Source organism: Cetorhinus maximus, chromosome 19 (assembly GCF_964194155.1).
Source record: "Cetorhinus maximus chromosome 19, sCetMax3.hap1.1, whole genome shotgun sequence".
NCBI lineage: Eukaryota > Metazoa > Chordata > Chondrichthyes > Lamniformes > Cetorhinidae > Cetorhinus > Cetorhinus maximus.
Window position 1 is genome coordinate 53,802,260 of NC_135897.1, and position 20,783 is coordinate 53,823,042.

Consider the following 20,783-nt stretch of genomic DNA (forward strand, 5'->3'; position numbering starts at 1 on the left):
CCTGGAAGTGGGAAGGAGGAGGTTGGGGAGGGGTAGGATTTTCACTTGGACATCCCCGAAGGAAAAGGGTTGGGGTTGGTAAGTAACGGTGGGGAGTGTAAGGTGATGCTACGGGGAGGTCAGCTGTGATGGGGGAAAGGGAATGGATGACTGGGGGAGGGTAAATGATGGGGGAGCAAAAGTAAAACCGAATTAGCACCATGCTGTTCAAATCAAAAGTGAAACGAGAGTCGCGCTGGGCGCGATCAGGTGCTGTATGGGTGGGCGGAGATGCAGGTCAGCTCAGTTGGTCAACTGAAAGCGAAACCCAGCAGGCAGCATTCAAAATGCTCAGGACATTGAGATGAGTGTGAAATGTGAAGGATTTGCATGCATGGGAGAATGCTTGCACATGGCTCTGAAAGGCCCTGCTACACACAAACATTTCCCTCCAGAATCATTTGTGCGTTGGCTGCTCCATCTCCGGTGACAGGTCTTCTGGGCTGCTTATTTCCACCTCTTCACTGGAGGAGGTGTCCTCTTGGCTGCAGATGAGGACGTGGATGGAGCTGAAGGACTGGCTGGCTGAGGGTGTTGGTCCCTTGGCAGAGCTCCCTGTGAACCATAGTAGAGATAAGTAGTGCATGGCAGCAGAGTCAAAAACAGCAGAGAGAGCACTCACTGTTGTGTTGAGGGAGGGATGATGTGGTGCAGAATCCTCAGGTGGACGTTCACCACTGACCTCACCATTGCCGCAGGTATGGTTCGCATCCTCACCAGTCAGCATGATGGCACACTCCTCAAAGTGAGTGGGGTGCTTAATGTGGGCCACTCTCTGCTGATGTGAACCAGCTTCTCCTGCATGGGAACAGGTGGAGAGAGAGTGAGCAGGACACATGGCACTGCATACATTGTTTGTGTGGTGAGTGGTGCCATGGACAGGAAGAGGATGTGAGCTCGAGAAGATATGAGTCTGATGGAGGTGTGAGAGTGTGTGTGAGTTGGTGGTGTTGTCCCTTGCAGTGTGAGATCCCTGTGGATGTGTGATGGGTTTGTGAGTGTGTGAGCTGAGAGTGATGAGAAGAGTGAGTTACCCTGGTGGAACGGATGAGACCATTCATCCTGTAGTGGCATTGGGTGGCTGTCCTCTTTTTCAGGGCATTGGCACTGACCACTGCTGCCACCACCTCCCAAGCCTGGTTGGTAATGTCGCTACCCATCCTGCGGCCAGAGCGAGGTAGAGGACATCGTGGCGGGCCTCCATGGCATCCAAACGGCACTCCAATGATGGGTCGCTAAGCCTGGGGGCTGCGGTCTTCTTGCCTTTCATGGACTTCTTCCCTGAAGTAGTTGTGGCCCAGAAGAACTGAGATGTGCGCGCACGGCTGCACTTTAAATATGATGCCCAGCGTGGAAGTGGCGAGGTGATGTCGGGCGGGCGAATGAGAGCCCACCTGGCCGCCATGGAAACAGTGTGTTTCCTGGGAATGCATAAGTAATGTTGCGGGTTCGGGACGTTACGATGTGTAAACCCGCCATCACAGCCGGCAAGTTTTACCCATCCGCTACCGCACTTAGTGCAAATCGGGAACGATTCCGTCCATTGTTCTGGGAAATAATGGAAACTTGGAGTTTAACATCACCACCTAAGTGATGTATTGTGTACAATTTTGCAGTACGCAATGTAATTTTCAAATGTCGAATGCTTTGTTTCTTATGATAAACTGAAACCCTAAGATAATGCAAATTTTTTTTATGAATTTCAAGAAGCTTTAATGTTATGAAAACCAATTGCCACCAAATTATTTGGAAAAATAATACCAATAGTATGGGGTCCTCCATATGTGTCTAAGCTCAATAGTTCTATAAGCTTTGAGTGCCATCCTGTGGAAATAATGTGCAACATTTTTAATGTTTCTTCAACACAGTTATCAAAGATATGAGTCAGTTCATCTCTGAAAATACTGACATTTAATTACATGAACAAACTTATTGAAATTGTGCCTATTTACTGTACTAATAGATGAAATGCTTATTTGACAAAGTCCAGATCTCAGGATTAATTAATAGCAGCATGAAGATGTTGGTATATGAGCATTGATTCTAGGTAGCAGTGAAGGATTTAAAAGTGTCAAATAAATACGTGCCAGTTTGTAACAGGTAGTCCATAGCAGGAGAAGCTTGTTTACACAGTTCCAAGGGTTCTTTATTCACAAACTGCAAGCCAGAGTATCAAATCTGAATGGGTGTCACCTGAATGTGCCAGTCCACTGTGGTGAAATTTGTTCATTCTGGAGCATTGGAGGATTTGACTTCAGGAGGTATTGCATTTCATTCTCTACTACAAGTGAATCTGCTGATCACGCAACGTTGGCAACATTCATGGAAAACTTTACAGTTTCACTAAAGTTGCTGTGTTGGCTGTAGTAGGGTAAGTGAAAGGTTGTGGATGTTTAGAAAAGAATAACAAAAAATGCAAAATCAAAAAAGAAAAAAGTGGAATTATTTTTGTAATTAGCCTGTTTACCAGAAATATTACAGTTATTTATTCAAGAATCCCATAATTCTTGGTATTTCAAACTGAGCGATAAGTGTATTAAATGTGAACTTCAGCCAACTATGGAACAAGGCATAAAACACTTGCCGCTATTATCAAACCATAAGACAAATTTTAAGGAAATAGGTTGTGAGATACCAGGTCAGATTGGATGGAAAATTAACGGCGTGTTAACAGCGCATGCTGTATTAATGTGCCAACTGGCAGCAGATTCAGGAGATACGTTATAATATCCAGAACTTGCTGGATCTACCATTTGCTTAGTACAAGAGGCATCTTATCCTTAGGCCTCCGTGTTATTTTTAAGAATTACTCGATTTGCACATTTATTGTCCAATAAACTCAAAATAGAACATTAAGTCTTCTAATTAATAGTGTAACATTGTGTGAGTTGATGATTGTTGACACAATGGCAATCAACCTCTCTGATTCAGAAATGGAACAATTTAAACCATGGGGCCTCATTTCTTCAGGTGGTAAATTGTTATTAGAGATATAAAAAATGTAAAACTTATATTTCAAAATTATTTTTCTTGTTTTTCCTTTCTGTTTTCTGTCTCTTCATCCAACCTTTATTTGCCTCATTTTATTTATCTTTAAGTAACTGATTTGACTCTAATTCATTCTCCTACTTGTCGTTCCTTCTATTACATTCTCAATCCTTAAATATCATCGGCTAAGGAGATACACTGTTGGTCCTGCCAGACTTTGGTTGCCCTCATCACGCCATGATCAGCTTACACTGTCAGCGAATTACGTAGCAAATATTTTTTAAGCTGAAGGGTGCAGAATGAAATCTAACTATCAGGTCACAGCATGAGATGTCCCACTTCAGCAAGATCCAGCCTATTGACAAAGTTATAGATGTGGAAGAGTTCCAAGTGCTTGTTGTCATAAGTATTGCTTAAAACATGTTGGACTAAATTTTACCAGGGAGGCTGAAATCCTGCCATCAGTGCCAAAAGCCGGAAGTGACCCTGCTTCTGCCAACGGTGGGATAATTAAGTGGGGGCTGCCAGGGCTGTTAACACTATTAAGGATGGTGGCCCATCCCCCCAAGAGCTGCCAGCCCTATCAAAGGGCCATCAGCTCAGCAGCCTCAGTAGCTCCACCACTAGTGTTGGCCATTGCTAAGGCTGCAGTTGGGTCTGGGGATGCAGGGACCAGTCAGGCAGGCCCCAGCGATCAACCAGGAGGGTTGCTGATGGAAGGTGGCGCCGTTACTGTGGGGGCGGCCAATGGGCCTTGGAGTGTCAAAAAAGGAGCTCCCCCCACACCCCAGAGCCTGCTGGGATGCCACCATTGGACAACCTTCCCATGTGGTGGTGGGCCTCACCAGAAGTGGGCAAAATGCCCGATGAGGTGGGAACAGGCCCTTAATTGGCCACTTAACTGATTCAATTGGGCTCCTGACAGGCAGCACATCTGCCAAATTTCCCCCTGCTGGCAAAATGGCATGGCGGCAGGAAGACATTGGATTTCTGCGCCCCCCCCCCACTCCCCCCCAAAAGCATTCCTGTACTATTTTGTCAGCTTTCCAGTCTGTTTGACAATCGTAAGTTAATCAGAAATAGAGGCTTCTATCAAAAGGAACTCGATAAACACGATGTAATAATGCAATAATTGTCATGGATTAATAAAGAAAAAGAAATTCCATTCAAAAGAAACACAGCAACTATAAAACAGAATAAACCAGTTATATTTAGTTGCAATACCGAGTAGCCCCCAGGAGAAGGAAACAGGACAAAATATGTTCTCTAACTAAATTTAGCAAAAAGCAGTTCATGAGTGAAGCAGAATTATCACAGTATAGTCATGGACTGCAGTTGTGGCCCTGAGCAATGAGTCTGATCTCAAAGTTAAAGTAAATATTATGCTGTGTTTGAGTACTAGATGTTAAAATTTGTTTGTATCTTTACAATTTAAAAAAATATTCCGGCTAGGCATATCAATAATCATATATACTAACATAGGGATTTGCTCCATATCCCTCACTAGATAGTGGATGTTCAATTTGTTATACACTATGTTTATGTGTCAGTTTACTCAATAAATTGTAGATCTGCATGTCTCAGCCAGTCCTGTGGCTGTAGTTTAATAGCTCTTGTGAAAGATATGGGAGGAGGGATGTCTCCTCCCCATTCCATTCCTGTGAGAAAAAGAAACTGCAAGGCACTTTTCGAACGTAGAATAGGTAGAATGGGCTATTTTTCGCCTACAGCACTCTTTCAATGCCTGCACAAACCATCATCAATTTAATACTTGGTAGTGCAGTAAAGTATAGCAGGGTGAATTCCTGTGAGAAAAGTGGACGCAGAGCTAATAGTTCTAGATTCTGAGTAAAGGATCTGAGGAGAGATTTGGAAGGGCGGACCAATAATCTTTGCATTCCCAAAATAGCACTTTGTCATTCTACATGTTATTCTGTAGGATAAAAATGTGAGCTGGTGGAGGAGGTTGGCCTTTGTTAACAGATTAAAAAGATGTCTTGATTGCTACATATTTAAAATAGCTAAGGTGGAAGCCTACCTCTTTGCTAGCCTAAAGACTCAATAGTAATTTGTTCTTTAAACTAATTTTTTTTATTAGTTAGTTAATTGCTGTATCTGTTTTAGCCACCCAAGAGTCATAATACATTTGAAATTGGGCTACAGGCTTTAAAGAATGAGCTGTTGATGTCCTTAGGATCAATGCACCCCAAAATTGGGTGCATAATAAACACAACAGTTTCTACCTCAACAGGTTTCACAGGATCTGGCCTTGGTACAATAACAGTTACAATTGTTAGCCTCTTAAGATCTAATATCAACATAAAGCAGGAGGTAGAGACAAGCAATTAAAAAGTTTCATGTATGCTTACCATAGAAGAGAGCAGAAAATAATCAATCATCCTTAATAAACAGCTACTGCTGAAATTTAAAGGAATGTATTGCTTAAAGGCAAAATAATGGCATATGGGGTCAAAGATTGTTATAAGCTGGACAAAGACGGTAAATATTTGTAATTTTAAATATTTGTAAAACCATAGCAGCATGAATTCCTGTGAGAAAAGTAGGCACAGTGCTACTTGTTCTAGAATCAGGTAAAGGATCTGAGGAGATTTGGAAGGGTGGGCGAAGTGGACCAATAGTTCTTGCATTCCCAAAATAGCACTTCTGCTGCATGTTATTCTGTCGAACAAGAATGTAAGTTGCACAACTCTGCGTTCATAAAGGTTGCAAAGGGCAAAAAGTAGGTGTTGCTATTCAGTCGGAAAACAGGTGAAATTGTTGGCTATGTTGATCTATGTATCAATCAGCTGTTTGATACATGTACAGGCAACTCATTGGCTGATACTGCAGATGATTGGAGATAACAAAACTGAGGAAAACAGTGACAATTCCCACTGGCATTGCTTCCACAACAGCCCAGTTGGATACAGCTGGACTCAGCATGAATCTGTAACTGGATCCTTTCAAAGCCACGATCTCTGGAACTCTTCCTTCATGGTAATTGCTAGAAACATGTGCCAGGCATAATTATACAGGTACAATAATGGGCAGGGCAGACTGGCTATAGTGTGAGCTGATCTTCCTGGCGTGCCTTTTTTCATCCTGTACCACTTCAGGCTGCTTTAAAACCAACTTCCATCGTTAATTTTAACTTTACCTGGCAAACAGTGTGGGACTGTGCAGTTTGGGAAGTTTACCTCCAGATCACATATCATCCTGACATGCATATATTAAATTATTCCTTCATCATCAATATCCTGGAATTCTTTACCTAACACCATTGCAGGAGCACCATCATTGCAAGGTGTGAAGTGGTTGAAGGACAAATCATACCACCACCTTCTCAGGACAACTAAGGGTCAACATTACAAGCAGCCATCCAGCCACAATCTGAGAGCAAAAACAAGTTTTGATTTTGTTGTATTGCATCCCACAGAAACTGTTACGAGAAGAAAAAACAAATGAGGAAACATGTCTATTAAAAATGGCAAGAAAAATTATTACCAAAAACCGATACGCGCCACTAAAAAAGACGAGAATAAAAAATAAATAATTTCAAACTTTTTAAAAGCTGCATTGGCCCTTTAACCAACCCAATCCTGTCTTAAATGGATGAAAAATTGCCTAAGGCTTTATTTGAGTTCATTGTAATACTTAAATTAACTTAAGGCTGTTTTATTTTTACCTGACCACCTTAGGCAGGTCTGAAAGACCTGCTAAAAATTGCACTTGACAGCACAGTTGGACATGTCGGCTATTTGGTCCCTGGATCTTTCTTTAATTTCTGCTTCTTCAATCCATATTGTCCATCTCTTTTCAAATCATGTGCTGGCTTTTATCTGCGTTCACATATTTTAGTGCACACAGAACTTGACAGGATCTAAATTTTATTACAGGCTCTAAAAATTCAAAGTGCAGTTGTATATTTACCATTAGCAGTTGGCTACCAGACAACAGGGATGCCGTGATAAATGTCAACTATTAACATGCACTTCTTGCTGAAAGTACTTTATTAATCTTACCCAGGATTATTTCCCTAGCCAGCCTTATTAGAATCATAGGGCTAGATTTTAAGTTTGCTATGCACTGGGAGCGGAGTTGTGGGATGTCCGTAGGATGCAGGAGACTTAGAAGTAAGTGATGTGTGTTTGTCAGTGGCTTTATAACCAAGGTACTGCATTAACAGATGATTTCTAGGTTTCTTGACCAATTAGTGTCAATGTTCCCTCTAAATTATTTTGTTGTGTGTGATCTGTTCATTTGAATGCACAGTATCTTTAAATATTTTGACATGGCCATGCACACTCCATATCTTAAAGGGGACAATCTGTGAGTGGCTTGTCTAGTATCTTAGGGGATGCTGCGTAGCTGCACACACGAGTAACTTACAGGGAACACTGGGGGGGGCGAGAAGATGGTCCAAAACCTGAGATCAACTTCACTATTTAAAGAGGCACTTTAAACATATAGTTTGAAGTAGTTGGAGGTAGGAAAGAGAGAGAAACAAGTCTTTCCATGGAAGGTAGATGGTCAAAGGCTGTGGTCCGCTTCAGTGACACTTTCCAGGATGTACTGCCTAGGGGCTGTGAGGAACTAGAGGGGATATACTGTTCCCTAGCAATGGAAGGAAGAAGCCAATTGGGGAAAATGAGGAGGCGTGATTGGAAATGACACAAAAGGTCAGCAACAGGAGTCTGGTGTCCTGCTCTTATATATAAGCAAGAAGTGATTCAATGATCTAAGCAGGGCAGGAAAGATAAGAGCAATGGCACATTCACCATTATCCCAATGTATGTATCATCTCAAACCCCTCACTCTGCCTTCTCAAACCTACTTCTGCACATCATTCTTCACAACAACCTACCTTGCAGGTGTACAGATCCTTCTCTGTCTATGTACTTCCTTGCATTTCCATCTGTCCATTCACCAGTGACACTCCCCCTCAACTTTACGCAATATAGTGCCTTTCTCTCTCATGGTCACTGTCAACCAATTTTTCCCATCCTTCTGTTCAATACATGCTATTCCTCTCATTCATAGGTCTCTTCTTTCTCTCTTTGCAGAAGGCAGAACAGATCACAAGGGAGTGACAGGCTTGGCACTGGCTCTCACACTGCTAACAAGTCCAGAGGAACAGGCATTGGAAATCAGTGGAGTTCCAGCATACCTGGCCATCAAAAATATGGAGGTCAGGGTCTCCTATTTAGTGGCAGAATTAAATATCGCACAGCCATGTAGCATAAAATGCTTACTTTTGTTGACATGATGACAATAGCAAGTGAAATATGATCATCTGCATAATGATGACTGCAAACATTCTTATCTTGACAACTCTAATTCATGTCTTTAATCTCCCAGAAGGACTTCATGTGTCCATCACCATTGCCGTTCAATCTGAGGTGGCATTGCCTCAGGATTCATAAAGGTCATACGCCAGCACAGATACTCACATTCTGTTGGGAACAGCAAGGAAAAAAGTTGGCTTTTCACCTGGTGACTCATACATGACAGGCTGAATTTTACTCTAAGATGGTAGCCCATCCTACCAGCTGAAAAATTGGAGGCACGCCCATCTTGGCTGGCCCAGGGAGCCACAATGCAATCTTGCTTGGCTCAGACAATTAATTGCCTGAAGCTGTGGCTTCTGTCCCCATAAGGAGGATGTCCCACCCTGAAGAGCTGCTGGCCCATCAGATGACCAGCAGCTCTCCTATCCCAATAGTGCCACCTGAAGCAATGGCCACTGTTGGGACTACAGTCAGGAGTGTCACTGGAGGCTGGGCTTGCTGGCCTCACTGGAGTCAATTAGGCAGGTCTCAGTGTGTGGGGTGTGTGGGTGGAGGGGCAATGATTAGAAAACAAGGATGAGGGAGTGCAGGGCCAGTCCTTTCTGCAGGGAGCCTGCTATTGTTCCACCATTGGAGTCCCCATTGGAGGGTGCAGGATGCTCCAAGCTTTGTTCAGCTGGATATAGAGCATCCCCTTGGGGGCCATTCCCTGTCCTATGCATTTGTGGGACACCGACTATGAGATCCTGCAAATGTCTCCTTATAAAGTCCCGCAAGGATCCAGAGGCAAAAATGTTAAGAAGATGGGTCACTTTGATAGCCACTGGTAAAGAGTGGCACCAGGCCCAGTTGTCAGTAGTCCTGTTCCAGCTAGGCCAGCATTTACTGCCCATCCCTAATTGCCCTTGAGAAAGTGGTGGTGAGCTGCCTTCTTGAACCGCTGCAGTCCCAGGGGTATAGCAACACCCACAGTGCTGTTTGGGAGGGAGTTCCAGAATTTTGACCCAGCAACAGTGAAGGAACGATGACGTTTTTCCAAGTCAGGATGGTGAGTGGCTTGGAGGGGAACTTCCAGGTGGTGGTGTTCCCATGACTCTGCTGTCCTTGTCCTTCTAGATGATAACAGTCGTGGGTTTGGAAGGTGCTATCTAAGAAGGCTTGGTGAGTTCCTACAGTGCATCTTGTAGATGGCACACACTGCTGCCACTCTGTGTTCGTGATGGAGGGAGTGAATGTTTGATGGGGTGTCAATCAAGTGGGCTGCTTTATCTTAGATGGTGTCAAGCTTCTTGAGTGTTCTTGGAACTGCACTCATCCAGGCAAGCGGAGAGTATTCCATCACATTCCTGACTTGTGCCTTGTAGATGGTGGACAGGATTTGTGGAGTCAGGAAGTGAGTTACTCGCCACAGAATTCCTGGCCTCTGACCTGCTCTTGCAGCCACAGTATTTATATAGCTAGTCCAGATCAGTTTCTGGTCAATGGTAACCCCCAGGATGTTGATAGTGGGGGATTCAGTGTTGGTAATGCCATTGAATGTCAAGGGAGATGGTTCAATTCCCTGTTGTTGGAGATAGTGTTATGACGTGGCAGATGATGTGTGCCAGGTGGATCGTATCCACAAGGGAAACCTGATCATAAGGTCACAACGATTTTGTAATTTGTATTTTATTTCGAGATGCGTGCCCTGAATTCAGTAGTAATAAGTCCACCAAGACTTTAGAGATTATGTGCAAAACTAAATTAAATATTTATTACCAAAATAAAAGATTTCAAGCACATACATAAGTCTACAAATTACTACTATAATAACTCCTAAAACCCCTAATTAACCAGGTTTCCAGCTACACCCCCATTAAGGCACAGTAAAAAACAAATAGGTTTTAAACAGATCCAGGTAATTCATCACAATACCCTCGACTGTAGAATTCAAAGTGGCTTTTCCCAGCTTCGGTTTCTATAGACAGCAGCTTAATGCACAAATTCTTTTCACACTTCTGGTTGATCTGGCAATGCCTTCTCTCTCTGACACGTAGCCTCTCCTCCTTTATACATGTTTCGCCCTTTTAATGCAAATTCCATTGTTCCCAATGTCTTTGGAACTTTACCTTTCTCATAATATAAATCATTTCTAATACTATCAGTAACGTTTGGGAAAAATAAACACACTGCATGGCCTAGCTTCTCTGGCTGATTTAGCATAATGGTCATGTCACACAACATGATGGAGGGTAGGACTGTCTAGTGGTTATCTATTTCAGTGGGCATTTAAAAGTCATCCACATTGCTGTTGTTCTAGAGTCACATGTACCAGACCAGAAAGGATGGCAGATTTCCTTACCTAAAGGACATTAGTGAACCAGATGGGTTTTTATGACAACTGATTCATGGTCATCATTAAACTTTAATTCCATTAACAGTGGTGGGATTTGAACCCAGGTCCCCAGGGTGTTACCCTGGAGTCTCTGGATTGCTAGCCCAGTGACAATTCCACTGTGCCACCACCTCCCCCTCAAACTTGCTTACAAGTTGATGTTAATAGGCAAATTTTCACACAAGGCCAAAAGAATGGACGTGTACGAAATGAAAATGTCACACTGATCTAGCTTAGATGCCCTTCATAGGCTTGAATATACTGAGCATTTGGAACAGAAAGCAACTTGTTTTTCAACTCTTACTGCACCTTTGTTTACAATTCAGTTAACGTACATCAAAAATAATTTGTTTTGTGAAACACTTCAAGAGATTTTGACCAAATAAAAGGGTATATAAATGCAAATATTTGTTTCAATTTAGAACAGAAAGGAAACCACTTTCTCTATTGTGCAATGGAATTAAAGCACACTAGGAGCATGGTAGCCATGTATTGCAAATTATTATTCTTTAATTTTTCTTTTCCCTATGATAAAATCAGGAAACAACCTAAGATAAATACCAATCAGCAGAGCTCCGAGGGGAAATCCAGGCATTGATATTTTGGTTGTGCCTGAATAAGTCAAATTCCATTTTTATTATGACATTCTGTGTTTTTACCTTATCATGTGGAATAAAACAGTTCTGGCAGCTGCCAGTATATTTGGCATTCACATTCTGTTGTGTTGGTCACTTATCAGTTGAACATTCAATGAATGGCCAGATTCAGGTTCTGTTCAGGTAGCTGAATGGGTTAATTGATGGTTACATGAGTGCCATCTGTAACTGATTGGGTCCTGGAGAAGCCAACCAATTGGCGCAACTGCACTGCTCTCTCATTCTCTTACTGTTGGGCTATGCCAAAGTCCATGATGAATGTACTGATGCCCAGACAAATGCAAACATGGGCTTAACCCTGAATGGTGATTTTTCCCAAAGGTCAGCGGGGGAGAGCAGGAGGCCGGGGGGATGGTGGAGAGTGGGAGGTCTGGCGGATGGAGGGAGTACTGAATTTTAGGAGTTACTTGCAGTGGGGTGGGGGGGGGGTGGGGGGCGGTAATTCATAGGACTTACTGGGGTTAATTTATAGGAGGCCATGGGCGTAATTTACCCTCAAGTAATGACCTCCTGTAAATTAACCCTGTGACCACCTGTAAATTAACCCCATGATCACATGGGAGCAGGGAGGGAATTAGCCTCTGGGTGACGACAGACAATTGACAGTGGTGTCCACCAACCGCAAGCTGCACTTGAAAAGGTAATTAGACAGCGTCCATTAGTAAACCACCAATCAGCGATGATGAAGATGGCAGGCAAGTTTGGTTGAGCCGTGGCATGTTCAACCAAACTTCTCATTGAAAGATCATGTGCTTTCCTGCTTGTGGCTCTGAGTGCAAACAAAATCTCCCACACTTGAGGTACATTTGCAAGTTTAAAATATAGCTTCTAGCTGAAAATGTCTATTGTTAGAACCCAGTGTGCAAATGGAAATAAACAAGACTTTTAAATGGAGATTGGTCTTACCATTCTGCATTGCACAGTAAAGCTAGAGTGGAATTGAGGATTCTGGCTGGGATCTTGTAACAAACAAAGCCTCATCAGTCTTTTTTTTAAAAAAGTGAGTCAGAAATGTCATTGACTCAAAAGTCTGTGGTTCATAACTGCTGTCTCCAATAATTGGGCCTCTTAATAGGGTTGCCAACTCTGGCTGAACATTTTCTGGGAGATGTCATCACATGACCTCCTACCTTCAACTGTCCCTCCCCCAGATTCCTGCAATTGGTCACCCAACTTGTCAATCATCATGGAGCCCCACCTTCTCATGGTTTCTCAATGTATCCCTGGTTTGACTTTTGAAAATCTTGTCACTCTACTTCAGCCCCCTCAGTTGCTGCTGGCTAGTTGCCTGGTTTCACTGGTGAGTTCTGGAAACCCGTGGGACTAAAGTTAAACTGCATAATCCACATTAATATCATTCTAATTGAATGATCAACACATTGAAATTGACAACTTGTCTCTCCTGAGTGAGTTATGTGCATGCAGTCTAACATACTGGGGTGAAATATGGAAGTTGGTGGATTGGAACCAGCTTCCTGTTCCCTCACATTTTTCCTGGACTTCACTCCACACTTCAACCCAAATGAACATACACACCTATGCTAAAATTGTTCCATATTCATTCACAGCTACTTGTGATTTAAATTATTAATATTTCTCTCATTAATGTTGGGTATAGAATCAACGAGGTACAAAAGTCCCTATATTGGCTAAAGAGATCTGTGCAGAGTGTCTATTGTATAAATAACTCTTGACCTCTTCCATATATAAACAGCTTGACAAGGCAGTCAGACCATTAGACACCACACCTTAAAATTTTACATTTGAAAAGTATGATACGCTTTCAACTGACTAGTTCAAATATTGTTTTCCTAAAATGCCAATTAATCATAGCTGGGTAGGTACAGAACTTCAATATGCTGCAAATAGAATAAAAACACCCAATTACATGGTTCAATTCCTGGGCCTCTTTGAGTCATTCGATGCTTGAGTTCATCAAACATCTGAGTGTTATTACTGCCAACTTAATAAAGAGACTGCATAAAGTAGCAAATTGCATCCCCAATGATGCTTAAAGTTTGCAGTATTTTTAATGATCGACAGCAAAATTGACCACTCACAGAATGTGCCAGGATTTTCTGTTTATAAACCCACCCATTTCTGCCTCCATTGAAAGAAAGGTTTGGAAAAATAAGCCAGTAAATCATTACTTGAAGGTATACATAAATTTGTTTCTGTACATATAAAAATATCAAAGCATTGTAAAGGCTAAAATGTTGAACTTTTACCGAGGTATTTTTTTCTTTTATTTGTTTGTTCACAGGATGTGGGCATCATTGGCTAGACCAGCATTTATTGCCCATCCCTAATTGCTCTTGAGAAAGTGTTGGTGAGCTGCCTTCTTGAACTGCTGCAGTCCATGTGGCATAGATACGCCCATAGTGCTGTTTGGAAAGGAGTTTCAAGATTTTAACCCAGCGACAGTGAAGGAATGGGATGTAGTTTCAAGTTGGGATGGTGTGTGGCTCGGAGGGAATCTTGCAGTGGTGGTGTTCCCATGCACCTACTGCCCTTGTCCTTCTAAATGATAGAGATCACGGGTTTGGAAGGAGCTAGCAAAGTACAGCTGTAAATACTGCTGCCACTGTGCATTGGTAGTGGAGAGAATGAACGTTTAAGGTTGTGGATGGAGTGCCAATCAAACAGGCTGTTTTGTTGTGGATGGTGTCGAGCTTCTTGAGTGTTGTTGGAGATGCACCTATGGAGACAGGATTTTTTGCAGGAACAATTAGGTAAACAATATAAAAACAATGCTTGCTCATGCAATTTATATTCAATCCTCCCCTTGTCCTATCCTCTTCATCTCTCAAGAGTATTGTTCTGGCTTGGTTTTTACTGGAAATGTGCAAGCCAAAGTTTAGATACCTGGGGCTTCTGCACCATCCCACCCGCATTCTTACTAAATCTAACCAACACCTTCCTATTTTTCATCCATCCCTGATGCCACTCCCTGACCAAAAATTGTGTGCCATGTGATCCTGAGATGCTCTTCTCTCCTTTAAACTCTCCCATTTATCATGACATCTACACAAGTCTATTTGTCTACCAATGAAATGGGAGGAAACAGATTTATCTATATATCTACCAGACACTATTGATTTATCTTACAGTCTTTGAACATTACACCTAGAAGCATATTTTCAGAGGCTTTCATTGAAATTTGCACCCTCGCCTGCCCTATCCTTACACTTTGCCTTATAGTAGTAATCTCTGATTCCTGTAAACAACAGCATGGGAGAACTGATAATATTGAAAAATATGGAATACTAAGCAATGCATTGTTCTTTATGTGTTAGCTGTGTTTCAGGTGGAAGCACACCCGTTTGGGGACCCGGGTTCAAATCCCACGATGGCGGATAGTAGAATTTGAATTCAATAAAAATCTGGAATTAGAAGTCTAATGATAACCATGAAACCATTGTCGATTGTCATAAAAACCCATCTGGTTCACTAATGTATTTTAGGGAAGAAAACCTGCTGCTGTTACCTGGTCTGGCCTACATGTGACTCCAGACGCACAGGAATGTGGCTGATTCTTAGATGCCCTCTGAAATGGCCAAACAAGCCACTCAGTTGTATCAAACTACGATGAAATCTATAAAGAATGAAACCGGATGGACCATTCGGCATTGACTTAGGCAACAGAAACAACTCTGGCAAACTCAGTCCTGTCAATCCTGCAAAGTCCTCCTTACTAACATCTGGGGGCTAGTGCCAAAATTGGGAGCGCGGTCTCACAGGCTAGTCAAGCAATTGCCTGACATAGCCATACTCATAGAATCATACCTTACAGATAATGTCCCAGACACCACCATTACAATCCCTGGGTATGTCCTGTCCCACCAGCAGAGATGGTGGCACAGTGGTGTACAGTTGGGAAGGAATTGCCCTGGGAGTCCTCAACATCGAATTTGGACCTCATGAAGTCTCATGGCACCAGGTCAAACATGCGCAAGGAACCTTCCTGCTGATTCTCCCCCCCAACCCAGTCCTCAGCTGATGAATCTGTGATCCTCCGTGTTGAACACTGCTTGGAGGAAGCAGCAGCAGCAGAATTGTACTCAACCACAATCTGTAACCTCGTGGCCCAGCATATCCCCCGCTCTACCATTATCACCAAGCCAGGGAATCAATCCTGGTTCAATGAAGAGTGCAGGAGGGCATGCCAGGAGCAGCACCAGACATACCTAAAAATGAGATGTCAATCTGGTGAAGCTACAACTCAGGACTACTTGCATGCCAAACAGCATAAGCAGCAAGTGATAGACAGAGCTAAGGGATCCCACAACCAAAGGATCAGATATAAACACTGCAATCCTGCCACATCCAGTCATGAATGGTGGTGGATAATTAAACAACTCATTTGAGGAGGAGGCTCCACAAATATCCCTGTCCTCAATGATGAGGAGGCCCAGTACATCAGTGCAAAAGATAAGGCTGAAGCAGTTGCCACAATCTTCAGCCAGAAATGCCGAGTAGATGATCCATCTCGGCCTCCTGCGGAGGTTCCCAGCATCACAGGTGCCAGTCTTCAGCCAATTCGATTCACTCCACGTGATATCAAGAAACAGCTGAAGGCAGTAGATACCGTAAAGTTTATGGGCCCTGACAATATTTTGCCAATAGCACAGACGACTTGTGCTCCAGAACTTGTCACGCCCCTGGCCAAGTTGTTCCGATAAAACTACAACACTGGCATCTACCCAGCAATTTGGAAAATTGCCAAGGTATGTCCTTTGCACATTAAATAGGACAAATCCAGCCTGGTCAATTATCGCACCATCAGTCTACTCTCGATCATCAGTAAAGTGATGGAAGGGGTTATCAACAGTGCTATCAAGCGGCACTCTTTGTTGTTAGGTCTTCTAAAGTATGCCCGTCGCTCAGCTTTTCCATTAGACTAAGGGTACTTTTACAAATCCATGTGTGCTGCGAAGGGTTGGAAACACTTGTTTGCAAATTATGGCCCATTATCAGAGATGACAAAATCTGGAATGCCATGTGTAGAGAACATCCTCTTCAAGAAGATAATAATGGCTTCAGAGGTGAGACCCATGTAGCTTTTGCATCTCTATCCAGCGGGAATAATAGTCTACTATTATTATTAAGAAACTCATGCAATAAATGAAAAATTTAAATGTTAATTAACATTAACAAGCAAATAATTAGCATTAATGGAAACTTGACATAAAAATGGTTAGAAATATGGCTGCTAAATTGAACTGTTGCCAATATGCCTAGTATAAACAAGAAGTCCTTCGAACCTTGTACATTGGGAAGCCGCCAAATTAGTCATCTGCTTTTCTAGACATTTAGGAGATAGTCCGAGGTCACTCTCAGATAAGAACTGTGTTTTTCAGAACTATACAATACACAATAGAAGCCTTTTTGGTCACTTAAAATTTCTATTAAAAAGACACCAGGCTGAGGATACATTTAGTCAACAAGCAGCCATCTTTACAACTATAGATTGAGTCGGACTTATTGTCTGATTCTCTAGATCTGAGACGGAGACACTTCAAAGTCTAATATAATCATATTGGATTGTGAGTATAATATTTTAAAATCAATATTTGATGATCCAAGAATTGCTGACTATGGTGGATTTAAAAACTGCATGTATCTTACAACCTTATTAGTATGTTATGCTTAGCTTTATTTACCATCTATGCTATTCTATAATCTTTTTGTATAAGCTGTAATCTATAATTGGCTTCAATAAAAGACATGTATTATGAAGCATACAAGGGGTTGTAGTTTCAAATCTATAATATCTCAAGAACCCACATAACCACCCAACTTTAGGGGCAGAATCTTCGGCTCGGCGAGGGGGGTGGAGGCGGGGCCCGCTCGCCGAGGTGTAAAATGATGCAGGGTGATGTTGGACATGCGTCCCAATGTCACTGCGCCTCATTTAGATTTTCAGTTCAGCGGGCGCGCAGCCGACTCAGCGGGCACGCAGCCCAACTGTCAAAGACCCATTAAGGCCATTTAAATTGCAATTAAGGCAATCAGCTGAGCTGCCCGTCCAACTTTAAAGTTGGTAGGCAGGCGAAGAGCCCAGGCGGCCTTCGCATTTTCATGGAACCTCATCCACGGGCGGGATGAGATTTCATGAATGATTTAAAATTTTCAGAAAATATTTTATTAAAATTAATGCACATGTCCCAGCTCATGTGACAATTTCACATGAGGAGACATGTCATAAAAATTTTTACAACACTTTATTAGACTGTTTAAGCTTAAAACTAACCTCCCAGAGGCAACCCCCCCACCCTCCCCCCCCACTCTGCCCCCCCGCCACATCGTTGGTCTGTTAAGACATATCTCAATGTATGTCCATCCTAAGAAAACAATCTAAGCCTATATTCCTTTAATACTTGGAAATTTCTTTCAGTTGAGATTCTAATCAAGCAGTAAGTTTGAGGGAATGTACTTACTTTGCCGGGAGCGTAAAGATAGTAGAGCCATTAACACTATGCAAAATATTTTCCCTTTATATTCAAACAAGTCCAGGCCAAGGCATTCCCAAGGCCTGGATGGGAAGAGGGTAGATGTAGTTCTTTCTGCTCCTGTCTGTGAATGGCACAGGTGATGCAGCTGGAGGCCATGTCTTTGATATAGTGTGAAATACCTGACCACCATATGGATTGTTGTATGCTGACTTGACAACTGGTAATACCCAGTTGCCATTGATGAATTTTCTGGAGGACTTCCAGGTACCATCAATCTTTCATTATACACCAGGAAGTCACCCATGATGCTAATGTGGTGATGTTTTTCAAAACATTGCCTCAGCTCACGGTTGCTTAGAATGTACTGTGGCCAACCGTCCAGGCACTACTTACAAATCTTTGTAAATATCTTTGGTCCCCTTACCTAAGGAAAGGTATACTGGCATTGGAGGCAGTCCAGAGAAGGTTCACTAAGTTGATTCCAGGAATGGAGGGATTTTCTTATGAGGAGAGGTTGAGTTGGTTAGGCCTGTACTCATTGGAGTTTAAAAGAATGAGAGGCGACCTTATTGAAACATATAAGACTCTTAGGGGGTTTGACAGGGTAGATGCTGAGAGGTTGTTTCCCCTTGTGGGAGAGTCTAGGACCAGATGGAATAATCTCAGAGTAAGGGGGCACCCATTTAAAACAGAGATGAGGAGGAATTTCTTCTTTCAGAGGGTAGTCAACCTGTGGAATTCTTTACCGCAGAAGGCTGTAGAAGCTGGGTTGTTAAGTATATTCAAGGCGGAGATAGACAGATTTTTAATCAGTAAGGGGATCAAGGGTTATGGGGAAAGGGCAGGAAAGTGGAGTTGATCATTATCAGATCAGCCATGATCTCATTGAATGGCAGAGCAGACTCAATGGGCTGAATGGCCTACTTCTGCACCTACGCCTTATGGTCTTATGGTCTTAAATCTGAATGCACTCTTCATCTTGCCTTTCAGCCCTATGAAGTTGTTGCAATTTCTGGTCTATTGTCAACAAGTATCGAGTAGTCAGGGTTGTGAAGACTTTAACTTTGTCATTGAAGGTTTTAACTTCATGTACTGGGTAATTGATGGGAATCCTTGACAGAGTGTCGCGGTAGTCTGATATTTACCCTGTATGTACTCCGTAGTAGTGTCATATCGTGTGAGTCTTAATCTGAATCACTGGATCCTGGGTGGTATCTTCACAATTTATTTTGCGTTTGACAAGGTTACGAGCGGCTTATGGTCAGTTTCAATATTAAACTGCAGGCCCAGAATGTAATCAGAGAATTTCTCACTCGCCAAAGTTGCTACAAGGGTTTCTTTTTCTACAATAGCATAGTGCTGTTCTATCTCCCCTGTTTTGACTGCCTTGATTAAATGTTGCCCTCTCTATCACAATATTTTTATGCAGACTGAATTGGTGGGCATCTTTGACAGATTGTTGGGGGTCATAATAATAACTTATGAGTTAAAGGCCGTCTCTTCGTTCACCCCTGTCTGGCCCCAGCTAGTCGTCTGCACTGCTCCCAACAGCATATACCAAAGTGCTAACGTGGTCTTTGTTATTTTTACTCGCAAGTCTTGAAGTGTTGTGGTACCAGCTGAAACACCTTCGCCAATTTTGCCATTGCTCAGCCTGTCTAAAGCCTTCTATATTTTAAAATGATGCTGGTAAGGAATGCGTAATAAACAGGTCTTCTTCTACCATTACTTTGGACCTGGAATAGCACTGATCCCAGGCCTATTGCAGAGGCATCCACTGCAACAATCGTGGGAAGTTCAGGATTGTAGGGGGCTAGGACCCCTGAGGATATTAGCATCTGTTTGATTTATTCAAATGGTTGCTGCTGATGCTTAGTCCAGCACCAGTCCTGTCATAAAATATGGCTCAGGGGTCCATTTATCTGGACTTAAGTGAGGTAAGAATTTATCTAATTGGTTGACCATACCTATAAATCTTTGTAGCTCTGTTATATTTCTTGGTGCTGTGCAATTTGGGTGGGCCATTCTTCCAGCCTGTGGACCTTCTTCCTGCCACAGCAGGGACATTGGAAAATGGTGTTTGGCACCTTTTTAGAGCGTTTCTCTGGTTGCTGCTTTGCTATACCTTTGGTTTTACAACCCACAAACTGAACAACTTCATTGGGCTGCTTCTGCAGGGTTTATCTTGCTTTTCTTACAAAGACCTATTTCTGCTTCCACTCTTTGGCTTGTCTGGCCAGTTGTATAGTTTTACTTAAAGTTAAGACTTCCTGAGATTGTAAAAGGTCAGAGATGTTTTCAGCTAAAAGACCAATGATTATTCTATCTCTGATCAGGACATCTTTTAATGTTCCATATTCACAGTGGTCAGCTAGGCAGTACAGCACATTGATGAATGATTTGATCCCTTCACCCTGTTTTTGACTGCGTCAATTAAATTTTGCCCTCTCTATCAGAATATTTTTATGCAGACTGAATTGGTGAGTATCCTTGACAGAGTGTCAGGGGGTCATAATAATAACTTATGAGTTAAAGGCGCCTTCTTAGGAGGCTGTCCCGTCGTTCACCCCCTGTCTGGCCAGCAAGTCATCTGCAATGCTCCCAACATCATATTACAAAGTACTAACTTGGTCTTTGTTATTTTTACTCGCAAGACCTGAAGTATTGCAGTACAGCTGAATCGCCTTCACCAATTTTGCCAATATTCAGCCTGTCTGAAGTCGTCTATATTTTGAAATGATACTGGTAAGGGTAGAGTAGTAGCTATTTCTCACCCTTGGTCGAGGGGTTCTGTTTTCCTGTGCTGCTTGTCTTGCTAGTCTTTGCACTGCCTCATGATTTTTCATCTCGGGTATGATTGCTGGGTTGGTCTCAAAGAGCTTTGCTCACTGCACTGCTCTGCTGGGCTTCTCGTCAGGCTTCTCCTGCCTTGTTTTACTGTTTCTCTGCGGGTGTAGTCACTGCTGCCATCATCTGTTACTGT

At 42.6% G+C, this 20,783-nt stretch overlaps 1 long non-coding RNA gene across 1 annotated transcript in view; it reads left to right on the forward strand.

Moving 5' to 3' along the window:
- Positions 1 to 2,354: 2,354 nt before the first annotated feature.
- The window catches only part of LOC144693813 (uncharacterized), a 31,474-nt gene continuing 13,045 nt past the window's right edge, over positions 2,355 to 20,783 (forward strand). The window contains exons 1-2 of the long non-coding RNA XR_013579602.1: positions 2,355 to 2,410; positions 8,091 to 8,215. This is a non-coding gene — a long non-coding RNA (uncharacterized LOC144693813). The remainder of the gene's footprint in view (positions 2,411 to 8,090; positions 8,216 to 20,783) is intronic.